The sequence below is a fragment of the Heterocephalus glaber genome, unplaced genomic scaffold (assembly GCF_053883595.1).
Source record: "Heterocephalus glaber isolate CG9 unplaced genomic scaffold, H.glaber_assembly_v1.0 deba00000936, whole genome shotgun sequence".
NCBI classification, from domain to species: domain Eukaryota; kingdom Metazoa; phylum Chordata; class Mammalia; order Rodentia; family Bathyergidae; genus Heterocephalus; species Heterocephalus glaber.
This window is the reverse complement of record NW_028258172.1, coordinates 4,122,746-4,146,525: the sequence shown is the minus strand read 5'-3', so window position 1 is coordinate 4,146,525 and position 23,780 is coordinate 4,122,746. Positions and strand designations below refer to the sequence as shown.

Genomic DNA, 23,780 nt, shown 5'->3' with positions numbered 1-23,780 from the left:
ACCTTCCCCTGAAGATAGTCCCAGTTCCAATGGGAGGTGATGATCCCTCCAACTTACCAGGTACGGTGGTCTGGTGTGCCTTTATTGCAGAGATTCTCTTCACTTTTCCAGTGGGCTTCAGTTTTCATCAAGGAGCCTGAGAGAGGCCCTCTATCTGCTCACTTCTGCAGCTCAGAACAATGGCCTTTATGTCCCACTCTGCCTCTGTAGTGTGGAACCAGGGGTAAGAGGCTGGGGGGGCGGGTGTTGCAGGCACCTGTGTGGCTAAGCTGGTGGCTGGTGGGCATGTCGAGTGGTACTCACCATCTTGCTGGTTGCAAGTGGTTATGGACAGTCAGATGGAGCGGGGCTCAGCCAGCCCAGGACCTCTCAGTCCATGCTGCTATGCTGCTCAGGAATGCTATTTATGTTTGAATGCTGCCTTTGTATCTTGCTACACTACTGGATTTGGTTATTAATTCTAGAAGCCTTTTAGTGGAGAATGTGGGGTCTGCTATATACAGTACCATATCATCAGCAAATAATAATTTAACTTTTTCCTTTCCTATCCATATTTTTTTTATTTCTTTCACTTGTTCAATTGCTCTGACTAATGTTTCCAGAACTATATTCAACAGGAGTTGTGATAGTGGGCATTTTGTATTGCTTCTGATTTCAAAGTGAAAGCTTTCAGTTTTTGGCCATTTGGTATGATCTTGGCTCTTGGTTGGAAATAGATGGCTTTTTTCATGTTGAGATATTCCAATTTACTTTATGGTTTACTTTAAGATTTTTTCCTTGAATGTGTTTTGCTTTGTGAAATTCTACTTCTGCATCTATTGTGATAATCATGTTGTTTTTCTCCTGTGTTCTGTTAATGTGATGAATTACATTTCTTCATTTGGATGTGTTGAACCATGCCTGCATCACTGGGATGCATCCTACTTGGTCATGGTGTATTATCTTTTTGATGAATTGAAGCATTCTCTTTGCCAATATGGAGGATTTTTGCATTCATGTTCATTGCATTGGCCTACAGTTGTCTTTTTTTTGTCGGAACCTTCTCTGGTTTTAGTATCAGGGTAATGCTTGCTTCTAGGAATGACCTGGGAGTTTTGCTTCCTTTCAATTTAATTGAAGTTTGAGGAAAACTGGTGTTAGATTTGTAAAGTTCTTAAACAGTTTAGTAGTGAATCTTTATCAGCCGGGCTTTCTTTCTTTGGTAGTATTTTTTATTACTTCTTCAATTTCATTGACTGATGTGTTATTTAGAATTTCTATATCTTCTTAATTCAGTTTTGGTAATTTATAAATATCTAGGAATTTGTCTATTTCATCTGAGTTTTCAATCTTATTAGAATACAAGTGCTCAAAGGAGGTACTGATGATATTCTGGAGTTTGCATGATCCATTGTGATTTTGCAGTTTTCATTCCTAATTGCATTAATATTGGTTTTTACTTTCCATTTTTTGATAAGGTTGGCTAAAGGTTTGTCTATCTTATTGAATCTTTCAAAGAAATAACTCTTTGCTTTTTTTTGTATTGTTTCCTTTGTTTCAAATGCATTAATTTCTGCTCTGATCTTTATATTTTCCTTCATTATACAAGTTTAGGTTTCATTTGCTCTTCTTCTAGAACACTGAGGTCCAACATTAGGTAACTCATTTGAGCTTGCTCTGTTTTTTAATGTGACAATTCATGGCTATAAATTTCCCTTGTAAAACTGCCTTCATTATGTCTCATAAATTCTAGTATGTTGGATAGGCATGTTTAATTGTAGAAACTAACTAATTTCTTCCTTCATTTCATCTGTGACCCATTGGTTGTTCAAGAGTGTGTTACTTAATGTCTACATGTTTATGTAGTTCCTTCTGCCATTTATTTCCAATTTCATTGCACTATGATCTGATAATATTCATGGGACAATTTCAGCTTCTTTGAGTTTACTTAACTATGTTCTATTAGTTGGTATGTGTTCTATTTTGGAGAAAGTCCCAAGTGGTGCTGAGAAGAATGTGTATGCTCTTGTTGTTGGGTGAAACACTTTGTATATATCTATTAACTCCTTTTGTTCAAAGGTTAGATTCAACTCTAATATTTCTTTGTTAATTTTTTTGTCTAGTTGTTTTCTATATTTATGACTGTCAGGTATTGTGGTCTCCCATTACAATTGTCTTAGTGCTTAGCTGATCTTTACATCTATTAGGGTTTGTTTTATACAGTTGGGTGTGCCAGTATTTGGTGCATATACATTTACGAGTTTTCTCTTTTCCTCTTGGGTTGTTCTCTTAACAAGTATTTACTGACCTTCTTTGTCTCTTCTAATCTGTCTGGGTTAAAATTCATTTTGTCTGCAAATAGAATAGCTATCCTTACTTTTTTTCCAGGATGCTGTTGAATGGAGTATTACTTTCCATCATTTGACTTTAAATCTATACATGTCTTTGATTTAAATGTGTTTCTTGTATGTAGCATATTGTTGGATCTTGTTTCTCAATCCATTACTCCAATCTGTTTCTCTTGATTGGTGAATTGAGACTATTCACATTGATGGTTATAACTGACAAGTATTGACTTATCCTTCTCATTATATAATTTTCCTGTTGTTGATTCCTTCTCTTTCCCTTCTATTTAACTGCTTGCTTTGCCTGATGGATTCATTCTATTGGGATTCTTGGAATCATTTTTGTTGTCTTTTTCTAAAATATCTTTCAGAATTTTTGGAGTATTGATTTGGTGGTCATGAATTTCATCAGGTGTTGTTTATCCTGGAAGCATCTTATTTCTCTGCTGATTTTGAAAAACAATTTTACAGGACATGTCAATGTGGGTTGGAAGTTGTTTCCTTTTAGAGTTTGAAATATTTCACTTCAAGATCTCCTTGACTTAAGTGTTTGTGTTGCAAAGTGTGCTGTGATTTTAATGGGTTTTCCTTCATAGATGATTTTTTTCTCTAACAGATTTTAATATTCTGTTCTTGTGGTAAATTTCCTGAATCTTAACATTATATATGCCTTGGCATAGAACTTTTCTGATCATGGATGCTTGGAGTTATATATGCCTCACCTATCTGTATGTCAAATACTTTTTCCAAGTTTGGAACCTTTTCTGGCATTCCTTCTGTGAATGGGTTTTTTATGTCCTTTGTGCTATCTTCTGATTTTTCATTGTTTCTGATTAATCTTATATTATTCTTCAGTAGGGACATTGAGAATGGGAGATAGGTAGGGATATAGGGCATGAAGTGGCTGACATGGCATGGCTGACATGGAAGACTGCTACAAAAATGACTACTTGCACACTGGAAGCTGCCCTTTATGAAACCTTTGCAGGTATAAAATAGTTATTCTTAGAGACTGGCTTGCTTGCATATACTGGAAAGCCCCTAGACCTCATGAACTTTAGCTCACCCTAGCAACAGCTCAACCCAGCAACAAGGGCTAAGATCCTGATTGGCTTAGAACCCCTACAAGTGTGGGCAGAGCAAAGACCTCAGGTTGAGAAGCTCATTTCAAGCTTCCCCCTGCTGTGTTGCTTATGGCATAGTAACTTTTTCTCCACCTTTGTCAACGTATGAATAAACCTGGCTTCACAGTACTGTCATTTCTGAGTTCCTCATTCTGCACCCCAGATGACCTGAAATTCCTCACTTTGCACTGGAGAGACCTTGGATTTTGAGTCAGCCTTGCCCCACCCCTACGTTCCTTGTCAGAGTGAGGAAAAGGACCAGAGGAATGGGAGTAGTACCACAGGAGACCCCTATGTCTCCAGGCTCCTGCTGATGTAAAAGTTCTTTGCACCATCTATCAGCTGTTGGGTTAATTTTTCGTGTTTCTTTGTTATTTTAAGAAGTCTTTCATTTGAAGATCACCAACTGTAATTCTATCTTCTAGATGTGATATTCCATCTTCATATTAGTTGATTCTGCTCCATATACTTTCAATAGAATTTTTAATCTGCTGGATATCTATTTGAATCTATTTTATGGAATCCAGTTTTTTTTCCTATGTGAGGTATTCATGGTGTCCCTGTGTCTCCTAAACTCCTCTATTTTTAAAAATCTGTATCTACTACAGATTAACCATTTTCTTCATTATGGTTTCAATTATTTGTGTAATTATGTGTTTTGGTTTTGTCAAGAGACTTGCTCATCTGTTGTGTTACTTCAGCTATTACCATTTCAGAAAGTTTAGCTGGATTAGTTTTGGTTTCTTCTACTTCAAGGCCCCCTGGATTTGCCTTGGGTGAGTTGGGGGTGCTTGGTTTGATCTTCTTCTTTCCTTATTTTCTATCTTTAAATTAGTTTTCTGCATTGAGGCTTGCAAATTTCTTATGGTAGGTAGCTTAATTACTAGTATTGAAATCTCTTAAGAAAATGACTACTTTTCAGAGATGTCTTCTAAGCATAACTGGGTTTTGGCTTTTGAGTCTGTCCCAGGATCCTGCCCCTTATGTTTACTAGGGATGAAAGGTTGCAGCCTGTTTGGCTAGCACCTAGTTGTTTGGTACTGGGCTGTAGAATTGTTTATGGCCCCCAGATAATCTAGGTATTGGCATACAAGGAATCAATTGATCACATCAACATTGCATTGGCTAAAGTAGTACAATCAATAATAAGAACAGCATCAAACAGACTGGAAAATGACAAACTGTGATAACAGTTAGAAACCTTTAACCTTAGTACAAGATTTATAGTTATATAACAGTGTCTAAAAAAGTCATAAATTTATATATACTAAATATTCACTCAACAGGGCAATTTTATTCTACAGAGAGAAAATTTAAAAGAGATAAAAGGAAAAAATAGAGAAATGAAAGAAATAAAAGAGATTATAAGTAACCTTGAAGGACAAAGAAGATTACTCAAGCCTCAGGAAACCGTTGAAGGAAACAAGGAGAAAACAAATACAAAAACCAAAAAAGTAAAAGCAATGTTCACACTCCCCCACCCCCCAAAAAGGGCCAGGGATGTAGCCAGTAGTGCCACACCTGCCTGGAAAGCAAAAGGTCCTGAGTTTGATCTTTGGTACTGGGAGAAAAAAAAAACAAAACAAAAGAACAAAAACAAAACAAAAAATTCTTTGTGATTTCAAGCCTGTGGTTATCTTGTGGGTTCTACAGTTTTGTGGCAGTGTCCAATTCAAGGTGTGACTCTGCTCTCACTGGTAGACAAGGGAGGCAGGCAGAGCCCATATCCAGGCTGGATAATCCCACAAGTCTGCAACAGGATAAGGGTGAGTTGCCAGTACTAAGACTTCCAAATCCACAGAAACTGTGGTTGAACCTGGACTCTGGTTGTGGGAGTGGGGCCTGTACTATTTAGTTTGTGGCACTCTGGGCATCTCTTGCCTGCATGACTATAGATCTTTAACAATAGACTTCTCCTAAAGTTTTCCTTCATGTATTCACAATGGGAGTTTAATACAGGGAGCCCTGAGATGAAGCCAACCTGCATCTGTTCTGAGTCCTAGGTTTATTTGGTCCTTCATATAATGATATGTAAAGAGGCACTCTTTCCAGAGATATTGCAGATGGTTAGACTGGAGTCAGCCACCTGCTGTTATAGTGCATGACATCCACTGCTCCATTCTGCTGGTGCATTATTAAAGGTCTCTGGGGTTGCTCACTTTCACTGAGTCTCTGTAGTTTTGATCTTTCTATCACTCACCATGAGCTGAGAGTCAGAGAGAAAGTAAAAAACTGTCTCTTCCTTTTTCTGCATTGTGGTCTCTTGCCTCAATTTCTCCATAGGCTCCAATTTATTCTTCAGGTACTTTCTGAGTCCCAGGGATCCAACTCCTTCCTTCTTTTCTTCTCCAATTTGTTATATTCTAGTGTCTGGAGTTTGAATCTTGGACAGGTTGATTTATTGCTGCTTACTGTTCTGCCATCTTCCTGAAAGTTGTCAATTACAGTAATTTTTCAAAAGAAAATTAGAAAATTGCTTTTCCTTTTCTCACATTGTTTTCAAGACTTTGGTTTCTGTTTTCAAAAGTTTAATTTGTATGTGTCTTGGTGTGTAATTTTTTTAGTTCGCTGTATTTGAATTTGTTGAATTTATGCTAAATTTGGGTAGTTTTCAACCATCAGTTCTTCTAATAGAGTCCTTCTTCCTCTTCTACTTATGAGACTCTGGACACACCAATTGTAAACCTTTTCTTATTCTGCCTGAAGCTTGGTTTATTTTTCTTCAGCCCATTTTCCTTCTGTTATACAGAATTAGTAAATTTTAGTGATTTCCTAACATTCACTTATTTGATCTTCTATCATCTCTTTATTCCACCCAGGAATTATATTTAATTATATTTTTCACTTCTATAATTTGCATTGTTTTTTAATATAAAATAGTTTTATAAAATTTTGTTTGTTGTTTTGTTTCAAAACTACTTGTAATTTATTATTGAAGCATTATTATGCTACCTGCTTTAAATTACATGTCAGATAATTCTAATATTTAATATACACCAATATGAGTATTGTGAATTTCCAGGTTCTTGGTATGATACATGATTTCTCAGTGTATCCAAGACATTTCAAACAGTGTGAGTGTATTAGCTTTACAATACTACAATGAAGTACCTAAGGTGGCTAATTTCTAAAGAGAAAGTGTTTGATTAGGTCATGGTTCTGAGGCTTGGCTTTCATGATTGGGTGGCCCCATGCCATTGGACTTCTGGTGAAAATGCTGGAAGGCAATGTAGAGCAGTGTGTGTTGCAGTGAAGTGCTCACATCCTCATTCAGGATACTGAGAGAGACTGAGAGTCTAGGGTCCCATCTTCCCTTTTAAGGCCATGCCCCCGATGATCTAAAGATATCCCTCTAGATCCCACTATTTTAAAGGTCCATAGAAAATACCAGTATTGGGCCTGGGATTTAGCTCAGTGGTTCCACCACCTGCCTCACAAGAAGAAGGTCCCAAGTTAGAGCCCCAGTACAGAAAGAAAGAAAGAAAGGAAGAAAGAAAGAAAATAAATACCCGTACTATCTCCCTGAGGACCAAGGTGTTCATAAATATAACTTTGATGAACACTATCAATATTTAAACTATAGAAATGAGACTCTAGATCCTATTTAACATTCTTTTTAATGAAAAGTCCTCTTGTTGAAATGTAGCATGGGACACTGAGGGGGTGTTCAGCCTCCTATTGGGCCCACAAATCCTACTGCAAATAAAAGTCGAATATTCACACTGGCTCAGTGAAGACAGGTATGCCAAAAGTTCGGCACCCTCCTTGTCTCTGCTTACACTTTCCTAGCCAAAGTAGGAATACCCTTTTGACACTCATTACCTCATTGTCTGTAAATGGAAGTGAAAGTTGACAGTGATATGGATCACTTGTTATAAGGTCAGAATTTAAATCTCACCATGCTACTGCACTCCATTGACACTAGGGAAAGGAATGGAAGTATAATATCAACTATCCCCATCTCCTATCATATTGTTCTTTGCTGATACTGAATAATAGTAGAGATTCTGGTCCCTGCTGGGTTCCACTTGCACCAAAGGTGAGGAAAGGAGAGGAATCATGTCAACAAGCCTGATTATGCCACTTCTTACTGTTTCACTGATGATCATTCAGAAGAAAGGCTCAGCTCTTCTCTAGGCCACACTGATATACTTTATCATTTGCCCTTAAAATGTAAATATTTTTCTATGCAATTTCAACAGAGAGCCCCAAAAACCCAAAAGCATGTGATAAATTAATTTTTGAGCAGAGTACCAAGAAAATAATAGGGTTAGAATATAGTCTCTTGGGTAAATGGTGCTTGGAAACTGGTTATTCATATTCAAAAAATGAAATTTGATCATTATACTATACACAAAATATACTAAAAATAGATTTAAAATGCTAAACAAAAGATCCAGAACCATAAAACTCCCAGAAAAAAATGACGAAATTGACATTGCCATTGGAAGATTGTTTTTGAACATAGCACCAAAAGCCTAGACTTATGCAGTAAATATGAATAAATGAGACAACATAAAACTAAAAAAACAGAAAAAACAAAAAAACTTCTGCACAGCAAAGTAAATAGTCAACAAAATGAAAAGTTAACCTATGCATTTGGAAAATATTTGGAAATTATTCATCTGACAAGGCATTAATTTCTAAAATACATTAAAAACTCAAACAATTCAGTAGCAGAAAAACAAGTAATCCAATTAAAAAAAGTGGAAAACATGGATACACATTTCTCTAAAGAAAACATAAAAATTCCCAATAGGCATATGAAAAAGTACTCAATATCACTAATCATCAGTGAAATGCAAATCAAAATCACAAATGAAATATCACCATACCTTTCAGGATGGCTACTATCAGAAGTAAAAGGTAGCAAGTATTGGTGAGGGTGTGCAGACTAGGGAGATGTAAGCTGTTGGTGGGATTGTAAGTTGAAACAGTCATTACCAAAGACAGTATAGAGGTTCCTAAAGTAGTCCGAAATAGAACTAACTTATGAATCTGGTAGTATATATTCAAAGAAAATCAAATAACTGTAAAAGATACCGGCTCTCTCATGTTCATTGCAATAGTTTTTACAATATACAAAATGTGGAAACAATTTAAGTTTCTGTCAATAAAGAAGCACACACACAGGAGAATTACTTGACCTTAAAAATTATCAATTATCACAAAATGGCTGAACTTGGAGGACATTATACTAAAATACAATAAGTAAGACAAGAAAACCTAATTATTTCACTTATATGTGGAGTCTTAAAAAGTTTTAAAAAACCAAGTATATACAGAGGTATAGAATAAAATAAAATAGGTGTTACCAGCAGTGTGAGTGAAGAAAACGGTGAGATATACATCAAAGGATAAAAAATAGCAGATACATAGGAGGAACAAGTCTAGGGATGTACAAAAGGAAGAGTATAGTTAATAATATTGTATTGCATTTTGGATTTTGCTAAATGAATAATTTTACTTTTTCTTAAAACTGAAAAAAGGAAGCTATTATGTCAGGTGGTAGACCTGCTAACTTGCTTCACTATGGTATCATTTTTATTATCTGTATGTTTTTCATAACTTCATTACATATATCATAACCAAAGACAATAAAATTTATTTTTTAAAGTAAGGTTTTAACATTTTTTCAGTAAATATTTGGTAATAAATTGAAATGATACTATTTGATGAAAAATGTTCCCTTCCACCAATGATTTCTGTAGCAAGTACCCAGCAATCATCATAAATTAAACACAATTGGACATGGTGGCTCATGCCTATAATGCTGACACTTGAGAGTCTAAGGAAGGAGGATTCTCATAAGTTAGAAGCTAGTCTAGACCATGTAATGAGTTCAAGACCAGCCTAGACTACACAGTGAGACCCTGTCAGGAAAAAAAACCCTAAATATATACATACATGTTTAAGTTACAGAATAAATGTATGTCACATAACAAAGAAAAATATTTACTTATGTGTACCACATAGGCCATTAGAATGGTGGCTTCATGAGAGCAGGTATTTTCCTTTGCTTACTACTGTTTCCCTACTGCATTAAATAGTACATGCATAATAAACACTATATAGATAAATTTGGTCAGTAAATATACTAAATTCTTTTTCTAGAATAAGTACCTGTTCTAATTTCAGGACAATATTTTGATTATTTTACCCTTAAAATTCATTTTAGTATCTATTAACTAAATCTCTGATTACTCATTTAAAATACTATTGGTTAATCATGCATATTTATTCAAATAGACTTGCAACAATTTTGTCATATTTAAAAATATTTTTCTTTGTCCTTTACTGGAAGTTGTTAAGGTATGTTAGCAATTTCAAAATGGGCAAAAATAAAAGTACACTAAACATTCTACCTATCAACAGGTCAGATTTGAGGCATCTATAATTAACAGTATATATAGAAAAGACTTTACTCTGAGCCCCTCAGAAACCTATTCTAAAGAATCAGCTTTGTAATAAAATCAGGTCATGTAATACACAGTGAAAAGCTTGGACTTTGTTGTTATTCATTAGTTAAATATTTGTGATAATTATTAGAAACTACAATACAGAATATATTTAAGAAACTACTATACAATCTTAACATAGTTCACAAAAGAATTATTCACCAACTCTATAATCATATAAAATATAATAGTAGAGTCATGCAGAACGCACCAAATCAGCCCGCTACAGACAGGCAGGTCTGTGCACGCCCTACTGAGGTCCCGAGTTGTACGGAAGACACTGAATCACCCCGCTGCAGAAAGGCAGCCACCTGGTTCCACACTACAAAGACGCAGAGGACATCAGACCACCAGATCAAGGTACAGAGTCCTGCTGTTCCCGGCACAGAGGTAGGGGCTTCTGAGCTGTCGTCCCACTGCTCCTGGTCCAGAGGAAGGGGCTTCCCGGTCACCATCCCTATTGCTCCTCCCAGCCAAGAGGAAAGGGCGTTTGGGCCACCTTCTCTTCTGCTGCTCCTGGCCCAGAGGAAGGGGCTTCCAGGCCACCATCCCTCCCACCGCTCCCGGCCCAGAGGTAGGGGCTTCTGAGCCACCATCCCACTGCTCCTGGTCCAGAGGAAGGGGCTTCCCAGCCACCATCCCTCCTGCTGCTCCCAGCCCACAGGAAAGGGCTTTTGGGTCACCATCCCTACCACTGCTCTGAGCCCCTGTCCCACCTCTACCGGCTTAGAGGAGGTAAGCCGTGCAGGTGCTAACAGCCCCCGGCCCCAGTCGAAATGAGAAAACACATAAATAAGTCTCAAAACCAGACTTCCAGATCACCTACAGCAACCACAAACGGAAATGAGATGGAACACTCTGATACTCAACCACCTAGACCCACTGAACTGGCAACAAAAGGGGATCTGGAAAAAATGAAATCAGAAATAATTTCTCAGATAACAGGAGAAATTGTGCCCCTAGTGCAAGACATGATTAATAAATCTAGAGAGGAGCTCAGGAACATGATGGAATCCCAACATAGGAAAGAAATGGAATCCATAAAACAGATGCAAATAGATTTCCAGGACATGAAAACCTCCACTGAAAGTCTACACAGCAGAATGAGCCAATGTGAGGACAGAATTTCAGATATAGAAGATAAGATTGCAATTAGTGACCAGGAAAAGAAAAATTGCTTCGAAATTATAAGGGAACATGAGAAATCAATCCAGCAGCTGCTAGATGGTGCAAAGAATAACATAAGACAGATGGGGCTCAATGAAGAAACAGGAGAGAGTGCAGATGACATAAAAAATCTCTTCACAGAAATAATGGCAGAAAACTTCCCAAGCAGGGGAAAAGAGCTTGACCTACAGATAAGTGAGGCATATAGGACTCCAAATAGCCTTGACCAAAAAAATCTACACATAGGCGTATAATTGTTAAGATTCCAGAAACACAACAGAAGAACAAAGTTCTCCAAGCAGTCAGAGAAAAGCAACAGATCACATACAAAGGAAAGCCCATCAGAATCACAGCCGACTTCTCAACACAAACCATCAATGCAAGAAGAGCTTGGAGTGACATATTCCAAGCCCTAAAAGAAAACAGCCTCCAACCCAGATTGATGTACCCTGCAAAACTATCTTTCAAAATGGATGGAGAAATAAGATACTTTCATGACAAAGAGGACCTTAGGAACTTCATGAATACCAAACCAGCACTCCAAAGAATTTGACACAATATCCTAGGAACAGACATTGAGGATCACAACCCCAGGAAGCAAAGCAGAATGAACCCATCTGGCATGACAAGAAATTACATGTAAAGGGGGAGAACCCAACAAAAAGAAAAAGTCATGGCAATGACAAGTCAATGCGTTTCAGTTATAACCATCAACGTTAATGGTCTCAATTTACCAAGCAAAAGAAATAGACTGGCAGAATGGGTCAAGAAGCAAAATCCAACAATATGCTGCATACAAGAAACACACTTAATTCAAAAGGAAACTCATAGACTGAAAGTTAAAGGGTGGAACACAATACTCCATGTGACGGGAACACCACAGAAAGCAGGAGTAGCTATCCTCTTGGTAGATCAAGTAGATTTCAAACCAACACTGATTAAGAGAGACGAAGAAGGACACTACATCCTTGTAAAGGGAAGAATCCAAGAGGAAGAGATGACAATCATAAATATCTATGCACCAAACCCTAGTGCACCCAACTATATAAAACAAATACTAATGGACATGAAAAGTCATATATGCACTAATACAATTATAGTGGGGGACCTCAACACCCCACTGTCACAAATAGATAGATCAACTCAACTAAAAATAAGTAAAGAAATACAAGAAATTAATTGAATTCTTGAACAAATGACCTTAACAGATGTTTACAGAGTCTTTCACTCCACAAAATCAGAATACACATTCTTCTCAGCTGCACATGGGTCCTTCTCCAAAATAGACCACATACTCACACATAGAACATGTTTAAGTAAGTGCAAAGGAACTGAAGTTATCCCCTGTATATTACCAGACCATAGTGAGATGAAATTGGAGATCCAGAGCAAAAGAAACTCAAAAAATTTCATAAACATGTGGAAATTGAACAACACACTTCTGAATAACCAATGGGTCACAGAGGAAATTAAAGAAGAAATCAGACAGTTCCTTCAATTAAATGACAATGACAATACAACATATCAGAATCTATGGGACACAAGGAAAGCAGTCTTATGAGGGAAATTCATAGCAGTGAATACGCATATTAGGAAAACAGAATGAGCCCAATTAAACAACCTGATACTGAACCTCAAGCTTCTAGAAAAAGAACAGCAGGACAACCCCAAAGCTCATACAAGGGAGGAAATTATAAAGATCAGAGGAGAAATCAATGCAATGGAGACTAAGAGAATGGTACAAAAAATCAATGTAGCCAAGAGTTGGTTCTTTGAAAGAATCAACAAAATTGACAAACCTTTAGACAACCATGTCAGAAAAAGGAAAGAAAAGGCCCAAATCCATGCAATTAGGAATGAAAAGGGTGAAATTACAACAGACCCAGCAGAAATCCAGATGATCATCAATACCTACTTCCAGAACGTATGTGCCAATAAGATGGACAACATAGAAGAAATGGAGAGATTCCTAGATATATATGAATTACCAAAGTTGAACAAAGAAGACCTAAAAATTCTGAACAACCTAATATCAACCAATGAAATTGAAAATGTAATTAAAAACTTATCAACTAAGAAAAGTACAGGCCCTGATGGCTTCACTGCTGAATTCTACAAGACATTTAGAGAGGAACTGCTGCCACTACTGTTTAAACTCTTCAATGAAATTGAAAGGGAAGCAATACTCCCAAATTCATTCCTGGAAGCAAGCATCACCTTGATCCCCAAAGCAGAGAAAGACCCAACTGAAAAAGAGAACTATAGGCCAATCTCACTAATGAACATAGATGCAAAAATCCTTAATAAGATACTGGCAAACAGAATGCAGAAGATCATCAAGAAGATCATACACCCTGATCAAGTGGGATTCATCCCAGGGATGCAGGGATGGTTCAATACACGAAAATCAATTAATGTAATACACTATATCAATAGAGCCAAGGAAAAAAACCATATGATTATTTCCATAGATGCAGAAAAAGCATTTGACAAAATCTAACATGTATTTATGATAAAAACCCTACGAAAAATTGGAATAGATGGGCTCTACCTCAAACTGATAGAAGCCATCTATGAAAAACCAACAGCCAATATCATACTAAATGGACAAAAACTGAAATCCTTCACACTCAAATCAGGAATAAGACAAGGATGTCCAGTATCACCACTCTTGTTCAATATAGTTGTGGAAACATTAGCCATGGCAATTAGGCAAGAGAAAGAAATAAAAGGAAAAAAGATAGGAAATGAAGAAGTCAAATTGTCATTATTTGCAGATGACATGATACTCTATATAAAAGACCCCAAGAACTCCACCAAAAGTCTTCTAGACTTAATAACCAAATTCAGGCAAGTAGCTGGTTATACGGTCAACACACAAAAATCAATAGCTTTCCTCTACACCAATGACAGACTCACTGAGAGAGAAATAGGGCCAATAATTCCTTGCACAATAGCATCCAAAAAACTGAAATACCTAGGAATCATCCTAACAAAAGAAATCAAAGACCTCTTCTCTGAAAACTATGGCACTCTGAAAAGAGAGATTGAAGATGATATCAGAAAATGGACAGACATCCCCTGCTCCTGGGTAGGAAGGATTAATATAGTGAAAATGGCCATACTTCCAAAACTGCTATATAGATTTAATGCAATTCCAATTGAGTTCCCAGCAGCTACTTCATAGACATCGAGAAAACAATCCAAAAATACATCTGGAGCAAGAAGAGACCCAGAATAGCAAAAGCAATTCTAGGTAACAGAGACATGGCAGGGGGTATCACAATACCAAACCTGCAACTCTTCTACAAAGCTACTGTGATAAAAACAGCATGGTACTGGCAAAGAAACAGACTTGAGCACCAGTGGAACAGATTAGAAGATGCAGAAACAAAACCAGACACACTCAGCCATCTCATCTTCTATAAAGGAGCCAAACACCCTCACTGGAGGAAAGATAGCCTCTTCAATAAATGGTGCTGGAAAAATTGGGCTTCAACTTGCCAAAGATTAAAACCTGACCTGTATCTCTCACCATGCAGTAAACTAAAATGAAAATGGATTAAAGATCTAAATATTAAAATAGAAACTCTGAACCAGTTGGAACAGGGGTTAGGTAGAACCCTTGAAGACATCAGTGTAGGAAAAGATTTTATGAACAAAACCTCAGTTGCCCGTGGACTAGCACAAACAATCAACAAGTGGGATCTCTTCTTATTAAAAAGCTTCTGCACAGCAAGAGAAACCACCAGCAGTGTGAAGAGACAATCCACAATGTGGGAAAAAATCTTCACCTGCTCTTCCTCAGACAAAGGTCTACTATCTCGAATCTATAAAGAACTTAAAAAGATCAGACCTCCCAAATTTAAAGACCCAATCCAAAAATGGGCATCTGAAATGAACAGACATTTCTCAGACAAGGAAGTAGAAATAGCAAATAAATACATGAAAAAATGTTCAACATCACTGGTCATTTGAGAGATGCAAATGAAAACAACCCTGAGATTCCACTTCACTCCAGAAAGAATGGCTGCTATCCTGAAATCAACCAATAACAAATGCTGGCAGGGCTGTGGGGAAAGAGGAACCCTGCTCCACTGCTGGTGGGAGTGTAGACTGGTGCAACCACTGTGGAAATCAGTATGGAGATACCTCAAAGAACTAGGAGTTGAAATCCCATTTGACCCCGCTATTCCACTGCTGGGGATCTTCCCCAAAGAATTAAAAGAATCATACCACAGTGATATATGTGCACCCATGTTCATAGCAGCACAGTTTGTAATAGTTAAAACTTGGAAACAGCCCAAATGCCCATCAACTGGAGACTGGATAAAGAAAATATGGTTTTTTTTATAAAATGGAGTACTACTCAGCAATAAAAAATGAGAAATTAAAGACATTTATAGCTAAGTGGATGCACATTGAAGCAATACTCTCAAGTGAAATAAATAGGACACACATAAATAAATACCAAATAGTTTCTCTAGTGTGAGAAACTGAAAGTGTAAATAAGGACTAAATGTGTAATAGGTAATATGAAATAGGAAGAAAAGGGGCAAAGGGGAAGGAAGTGGGAGGGCTAGGGGAAAGGATAGAAGGCAATGGGATTAATATGAAAAAATGGAAAAATAGGAACAAAATCTTTGTGAATAAGGAGCGCTGGAGGGGTTGAAGGGAGGGCTGGGCAAGGGTGAAAAATAAGAACCAAGAGAGACTATGTAAAGGTGCAAATCTCCAATGATGAATGTCATATTGTATACCTAAAATGTACCAATGATTGGAATAAATAATCGATAATGTAAAATAGGAAGAAAAGGTCCAAAGTGGTAGGGGTAGTGGGAGGCACAGGGGAAAGTAAAGAAGGGAAAGGAAAAAATGATGAGAAATGGAAAAAATGGAAATAAAGTCTTTGTAAATAGGGAAAGGTGGAGGGGGTGAAGGGAGGGCTAGGAATGGGGAAAAAATAAGAACCAAGATGCATTATGTAAAGGTACAATTCCCAATGAGAAATGTAATTGTGTTGTATACCTACAATGTACCAATAAAAGAATTTAATACAAAAAAAAAAAAAGACAAAGTCTCACTGCACTGCCCAAGCTGGCTTTAGCAAGCCTCCAGCTCCCAAGTAGGTGGGATCACAGGCATCCATGCCCTGGCCAGTGTAAAAATGTGAAATTATGGAGAAAAACCATCTCAATTTCAAGTTACATTTTTCTGATATTGCTACCCTGCCCTAATCTTATACTGCATATATGAGAGAAATGAATTTCTACCCTACCCTAAACTTGTTTATTTTAGAGGACATTAGGCCTGCAGGCCAGAGGTTCTTCTGCAGGTGGCACAGCGCAAAGTGGTTCAGTCTGAGATGGCTGCCATGTTTCCAATTTCATTATACTCCATCAGTGTTTTCAGTGGCACACACCTCAGTGCCAGGACACTGGACAGTTGCCACAACAACTGGAAAGAAACATAAAAAGCAGCAGAGAGGGCCAGGGATTTAGCTCAGTGGTTTCGCCACCTGCTGCGCAAGCGCAAGGACCCGAGTTCGATCCCCGGTACAAAAAAAAAAAAGTAGTGAATTCGTGGAAAAGATGACTATATTCCTTCTCTTTACTATCATATCCTTCCCTCATTTCTTTTATGCTTTACCTATGTGACAGTTAATATCTAGTGTCTCCCAAAAGCCTCATCCTCTCAGAAGCAGGGCTTTTGAAAGGTGACTGAATCAAGTATGGCTGACCTGCTGTTAGGAGGCAGTGGGACCTGGTAAGGAGAGGCACCCTCTGGGGGAGTGGCCTACAAGGGTGTACAGTACCTCCTTCCCCTCCGCGCTTCCTGGCTGCCATGAGGTGAGCAGATTTCTTCTGCCCAGGCCCTTCCCCCAAGCATTTTCTGTTTGTGCCTGTTGAACAAGGACTGGAACTTCTAAATATCAGCCAAAATAAATCTCTCTTCCTCTAAAAAAAAAAATTTATATATAAACTATTGACCAAGGGAAATATTTATCTCAGCAAAATTATGACAGTACTGGGACATATGTAGTGTTAGAAACAAACTAGATGCCCATTACTGAAGAAATGAGTAAACAGAACATGGTAGAAATGATCTTGGGAGTACAGTAGTCTTCCCCTTTTCTGCTAGAGATATGTTCTAAGAAGCCCAGTGGATATGTGAAACCATGGAAGTCTACTCCTATAATTTAACACCTTTTCCAACTTAACTAAGCATTCATCATGCACTGTGGCTGTAATTTTTACCATTGGAAGTGCAACAGTAAAGCTAGCATGGATTTATTTTTCCCTCCCAATTTCATAAACAGAAGATTCATTCTTACTTTAGGTCTTAGCAACTTCAGCTATGAGTTTTTTGTTTCCTTTTTATGGCAGAACTTTCACCTTTTCACTTAAAAGGAGAACGTTATGCTTCTCTTTGGCATGTCTCAATTGTGAGCATAACTACTTCTTCACTTTTCATCCATTATTAAGTAAAATAAGGGTTACTTGAACAAAAGCACTGTGATGCCATGATTCAATCTGATAACCCATACAGTTATAAAACGGATAACAGGTGAATATACAGCATGGGTATGAGAGAAAAAAGAATGATTCAGTTTTGGGTGGCACAGAACAGGATGTTATGAAATTTCATCACACTACTCATAATAGTTGCATGTAAATGAAAATTTTCAAACTATTTATTTCTAGAATTTCCCATTTATTTTCAGACTGACTGACTGGGGAATTAAAACAAAAAAAGTCAAAACAAGGATGAGGACAGACAATTGTATTAGACATCTGGCAAAACAATGGACTGCAATAGAAAATATGAGTAGATATTTTAAGAAGCACTACATGAATAAAAAAAGAATCAAAATAAGATATAGTACAATATAATTTATATAAGTTTAGAAATGTGTACACAGAAAAATTAACAAATTAAAGCAACTCATACTTTAAAAAGAACTTATCACATATTCAAATAGAATAGGGAATGAATATAAAAGGGAATAAATAAAAATAAATTTCAAAAATGTGGACTCTGGGGCAGGGGATTTAGCTCAGTGGCACTGTGCCTGCCTCACAAGTGCAGAGTTCTGAGTTCTATCCCCGGTACCAAAAAAAAAAAAATGTGGACTCCAACTACTTTGCCTGTATCTTCCTGAGCTATGCCAAAGACAACTATATCTATGCGTGTGACAGCATGATGGCGATCCCATTTTTGATTGCCTTGTTCAGAAGGGACAAGTGCCCGAGCCTGCTCCGTATACCCAAGATATTTATTATCCAGGTGTGTCAGGGACACCAGTTGAAAACGCCCATCATCCCTCTGTATTCAGTGCTTTATCAGGATCATCTGCTCGTGGACACCTCAAACAAGGTCACCGAGGTGGAGAAGCTCACGGTGGGCAGCCTTTCCGCAGGCCCTGACTTCCTCATCTGCTGAGGTGGCCGAAGAATATTATTCTCACCGAGAAACGGAGCGTGGCTCTTGGTACATCCAAGATTTGTGCGAGATGTTGAAGAGATACGGGTCCAAGCTGGGGTTCACAGAGCTGCTCACACTGGTGAGCAGGAAGATTTCCCAGCGTCGCGTGGGGGTCTGCAGAGACTAGTGCCATCCACAAGAAGCAAGTGCTGTGTTTTGCCTCCACGCTGACAAAAAGCTGCACTTCTCTCCAAAGCAAGCAGTCACTCAGTACCCTGTGCCTTTTATACGAAACAGCCCCAGTTTCAGCTCCAATGTAAGGTCTAGCCATGTAAGACCTGCCCAGGTGTCATCGACAGTAGAGAAATGTTTTCTTGTTTGTTTTAAAAAAATACTTTCATATTGAAAAGTACTCAGGAAATTACATAAAAACCTACAAGCATTTAGTGACTTTTTAAAATGTAAACCACAAGGAGCATCAAAATCTCTAGCTGATTGAGCTTGTGCTCTGTGCCTTTTTTCTAAAAGCTTACTTTATAGTGTTTTTCTTTCTTAAATTCTTTTATTGGTACATTGTAGGTATACAACACAATTACATTTCTCATTGGGAACTTGTACCTTTACATGATGCATCTTGGTTCTTATTTTTTCCCCATTCCTAGCCCTCCCTTCACCTCCTCCACCCTTCCCTATTTACAAAGACTTTATTTCCATTTTTTCCATTTCTCACCATTTTTTCCTTTCCCTTCTTTCCTTTCCCCTGTGCCTCCCACTACCCCTACCCCTTTGGACCTTTTCTTCCTATTTTACATTATCGATTATTCATTCTAATCATTGGTACATTTTAGGTATACAATATAATGACATTCATCATTGGAAATTTGCACCTTTACATAGTCTCTCTTGGTTCCCATCTTTCACCCTTGCTCAGCCCTCCCTTCAACCCCTCCATTCCTCCTTATTTACAAAGCTTTTTTTCCTATTTTTCCATTTTCTCATATTAATCCTATTCACTTCTTTCCTTTCCCCTACCACTCCCACCTCCTTCCCCTTTGCCCCTTTTCTTCCTATTTGACATTCCCTATCATACATTTTAGTCCCCATTTACACTTGTATTTTCTCACACCAGAGAAACTATTCGGTATTTATTTATGTGTGTCCTATTTATTTACTTAAGAGTATCGCCTCCATGTGCATCCATTTAGCTATAAATGTCTTGAATTTCTCATTTTTTATTGCTGAGTAGTACTCCATTTTATTTAAAAAACCACATTTTCTTTATCCAGTCTCCAGTTGGTGGGCATTTGGGCTGTTTCCAAGTTTTAACTATCACAAACTGCACCACTATGAACATGGGCACACATATATCACTGTGGTATGATTCTTTTAATTCTTTAAGATCCCCAGCAGTGGAATAGTGGGGTCAAATGGGACTTCCAGTCCTCGTTTTTTGTGGTATCTCCATACTGATTTCCACAGTGCTTGCACCAGTCTACACTCCCACCAGCAGTGGAGCAGGGTTCCTCTTTCCCCACAGCCCTGCCAGCATTTGTTATTGGTTGATTTCATGATAGCAGCCATTCTTTCTGGGGTGAGGTGAAATCTCAGCCTTGTTTTCATTTGCATCTCTCGAATGACCAGTGATGTTGAACATTTTTTCATGTATTTATTTGCTATTTCTACTTCCTTGTCTGAGAAATGTCTGTTCATTTCAGATGCCCATTTTTGGATTGGCTCTTTAAATTTGGGAGGTCTGATCTTTTTAAATTCTTTATAGATTTGAGATAGTAGATCTTTGTCTGAGGAAAAGCAGGTGAAGATTTTTTCCCACATTGTGGGTTGTCTCTTCACACTGCTGGTGGTTTCTCTTGCTGTGCAGAAGTCTTTTAATAAGAAGAGATCTCACTTGTTGATTGTTTGTGCTAGTTCACGGGCAATTGTGGTTTTGTTCATGAAAACTTTTCCTACACCAATGTCTTTAAGAGTTCTACCTAACCTCTGTTCCAACTGGTTCAGAGTTTCTATTTTAATATTTAGATCTTTAATCCATTTTCATTTTAGTTTAGTGCATGGTGAGAGATATAGGTCTAGTTTTAATGTTCAGCAAGTTGAAACCAAATTTTTCCAGCACTATTTATTAAAGAGGCTATCTTTCCTCCAGTGAGGGGGTTTGGTTCCTTTATCGAAGATGAGATGGCTGAATGTGTCTGGCGTTGTTTCTGCATTGTCTAATCTGTTCCACTGGTCCTCAGGTCTGTTTCTTTGCCAGTCCCATGCTGCTTTTATCACAGTAGCTTTGTAGTATAGTTGCAGGTTGGGGATTGTGATACACCCGCCATGTCTCTGTTACCTAGAATTGCTTTTGCTATTCTGGGTCTCTTCTTGCTCCAAATGGATTTTTGGATTGTTTTCTCGAGGTCCATGAAGTATGCTGCTGGGATCTCAATTGGAATTGCATTGAATCTACATAGCAGTTTTGGAAGTATGGCCATTTTCACTGTATTAATCCTTCCTACCCAGGAGCAGGAGATGTCTGTCCATTTTCTGATATCATCTTCAATCTCTCTTTTCAGAATGCTATAGTTTTCAGAGAAGAGGTCTTTGATTTCTTTTGTTAGGTTGATTCCTAGGTATTTCAGTTTTTTGGATGCTATTGTGCAAGGAATTATTTGCCCTATTTCTCTCTCAGTGAGTCTGCCATTGGTGTAGAGGAAAGCTATTGATTTTTGTGTGTTGACCTTGTAACCAGCTACTTGACTGAATTTGGTTATTAAGTCTAGAAGACTTTTGGTGGAGTTCTTGGGGTCTTTTATATAGAGTATCATGTCATCTGCAAATAATGACAATTTGGCTTCTTCATTTCCTATCTTTATTCTTTTTATTTCTTTCTCTTGTCTAATTGCCGTGGCTAGTGTTTCCAAAAGTATATTGAAGAAGAGTGGTGATAGTGGACATCCTTGTCTTGTTCCTGATTTGAGTGTGAAGGATTTCAGTTTTTGACCATTTAGTATGATATTGGCTGTTGGTTTACTTTATAGTGTTTTGAAAGACTTGAAATCCAAGAATAGATCATCATTTTCCTTAAATAAGATATGTGAAAATCATGCTGTATTAAATTTTTCTAATTCAGAAAAAAAACAAGTTGTTATAGTTTATATCCAGATGTTCCCCACAAACCCTCAAGTGCTCACAGGTCGGAGATTTGGGGAGGTGACTGGATCATGGTAATGTGATACTCATTAATACACTAGTTCATTGATGTGTTTGTTAATAGCTAAATGTGATATTGGGAGGTTAAGCCTGTTTAGAGGATGTGGGTCACTGGAGGTGTGGCCTGGAAGAGTTTGTCTCCTTACCTGCTCCCTGGATCTCTTTCTGCTTCACGTTACCATGCCATGAGTTCTTTTTTCTCTTCCATGTCCCTCCGCCATGCTGCCCTGCCTTGAAGCCAGCCAATGAGAGACCAAAACCACTGCAAACTGTGAGCCAAAATAAAACTTTCCTCCTTTAAGTTGCAAGTTTCAGGATTTGTGTCTCAGGAACAAGAAAGTATCTAAACCACAAGTAATAGCTCTTCTACAGACTAATGATGATAATGTGCAATGGATTAAGTATGATTATTTCAACCTGATTGTTGAATTATATTTCCATTCCTTTATTCATAAAATATTTATAGACTAGCATATTCCAGGTACTATGCTAGGTACTAGGGATAAAATACTGAGTAAAATAGACATATCAATGTTCTTATAGAGTGAATAGTTTAGTTAAGAGAAAGATATTAATAATCATATATATAATTGCAAATAGCAATGATAATGATTTTAAGTTGATAGATCAACATGTGTTTGAAATACAGTTCTATCATTTACTATCTATGTGATTTTGAGAAAATCACTTAACCTTTTTCCAATTTCTTTCCTCTGTATTAAAGATGACAATAATAGCACATATCTCATAGGACTGTAGTGAGTATTAAATAATATAACATATATAAAGCATTTAAGAAGGTCCCTGGCAAATAGTACTCAGTAAATGGCAACTATTACTATTACTACTATTATTAACAATACTAAGAAACTATTTGATTCCCATTCAAATTAACTTGTTAACACACAAGTCATAAAAAATTTTGTTTCCTTTTTTCCTAATAAGTGCTAGATTAAACAATACAAACTAGAAATGGGTAGAGAACAATGACATGTGACAGCTATGAAAGATAAGACACACTTGAAAGACTGGATAATGCATGCTTATAATGGTAATTCTGTTGAACAAAAAAATCAAAATGTATTTTGTATATTTTACTTTAAAATTCTAAGTTTGTATATGAGGGAACATTTAAATTTAAAAAAAAATATTCATAGAGTAAAAGAAATATTGCCATGAATTACCCTCAAAATACTCCTGCTTGCTTTGAATATACTTATCCCAACATTCTTACAACTTCTGCAACAGTTCTGGAAGTCCTCTTTTGAGAGTCTACAGTTGAACTGTTGCAGCTAACTGGATGTCCTGAATTGATTCAAAATGTTTACCTTTCACAGTCATTTTTGACTTTTGGGACTATCCAGAAATCAACAGTGCCAGATCCAGTGAATAAGGTGGATAATAATACATCATAATGGTGTTAATAAGCCTGCCCTTCTTTGGATGTCACTCAGTCTCAGAATTCAACTTACTATTTTAATTTCATCTCATAAAAGGGCTTACAGACATGCTTCAGAAAGCACCAAGAATGATAGGATAAGTATGTTTGAAGTGAGGGAGAATATTTTGAGGGAGATTAATGGCAATGTGTCTCTTACTGTAATAATTTTTTAACTTAAACATTCACTATATGTTTTGATCACACCTAGTATATGCCATCAAAATTCGTTAGAATTTTTTCCCATGTAGTAGAAGGCTTCAGTTCCTAGAATATATACTTATGTGGAACTACTTATTTTTCAATAAGACCAGGCAGATAATGTATTACTGTAATTTTAAGGGTGGAAAGCTAGTAGCTATAAACAGCATTGTGAAATATTAAGACTGAACTGACATTAAAAGTAGATTTTTCGCCTTCTTGAAAGCTTGCATATAGAAGCTGCAGACCAATGGAATAAGGAATTAGCAGCAGATATCAGCATACTGACAGTTCCACAAATTCGAATACAAGGACAATCCAGCAAAACACAACCATGAAATGAAAAAGGCAAAAAACAATTTCCAACTATGTATATTCAGTTTAGAAACTAAGCTCTTTTATTATCCAGAAAAACATCTCTCAAAAGGTAAAC

The 23,780-nt window shown here is 37.2% G+C and overlaps 1 long non-coding RNA gene and 1 pseudogene across 3 annotated transcripts in view; one reads left to right on the top strand and one right to left on the bottom strand.

Annotated features, from left to right (window-relative positions):
• Positions 1 to 23,780, bottom strand: part of LOC110347170 (uncharacterized) — a 183,096-nt gene that overhangs the window by 63,060 nt on the left and 96,256 nt on the right. The window lies entirely within an intron of this gene.
• Positions 3,234 to 23,685, top strand: LOC101726647 (caspase-6 pseudogene; annotated as a pseudogene).